The sequence below is a fragment of the Balaenoptera musculus genome, chromosome 20 (assembly GCF_009873245.2).
Source record: "Balaenoptera musculus isolate JJ_BM4_2016_0621 chromosome 20, mBalMus1.pri.v3, whole genome shotgun sequence".
NCBI lineage: Eukaryota > Metazoa > Chordata > Mammalia > Artiodactyla > Balaenopteridae > Balaenoptera > Balaenoptera musculus.
Genome location: NC_045804.1, coordinates 13519827 through 13520527, shown reverse-complemented (window position 1 = coordinate 13520527; position 701 = coordinate 13519827).

The window sequence follows — 701 nt, the reverse complement described above, 5'->3', positions numbered from 1 at the left end:
GACCGGTGGAACGCGCGTGCGCAGTGGGTCAGAGAGGCGGGCTCAGCCCACTCTGTGGTCAGTGCGGGACGTGCTGCACCTGACTCACAGTTCACTGGAGACAGCGCTCCCTGCTGGCAGAACTGCTGAACCCACTAAACTGCGGAAATTCAAACTGAAATGGAGACAGTCCCAAAACTTTTCTAAAAATAGTTAAGGAACAATTAATTGGACACCATATGGCATGAAATGACGCAACCTTCACAACTTACACCAAGTTCATTCAAAATTATTCATAGACAAACTTAAAATGCAAAACTATTCAAAATTATAGAAGAAAACATAGAAGAAAATCAATAGAAGCTTGGGTTTGGTCATGTAGATCATGAGCTTTGAGTTTTAACACACAACACAAAAAGGCAATCCACAAAGAAAAATAAGGACTACTGTCATCACAAAGCTAACTCACACCTCAGGAATCACAACAGATGATTCCCAGAATGAACTGATCTGCAGGAGGCAGCATGCCTGCAGCCCTCAGCCCTCAGCCCCCAGGTGGTGCACCTTTCCTAGGAGAGGTTTATTTCCTGCTTTCCAGGAGACAGAGAGAATATGGAAAGTGTCTCTCTTGCATGGGTCTTTTCTTAAGTAACATTAATTCAAAAGAATTAATATGTCATTAAGACATATTTAGAAGTGACCTGCTCTGGGCCCTTACAATA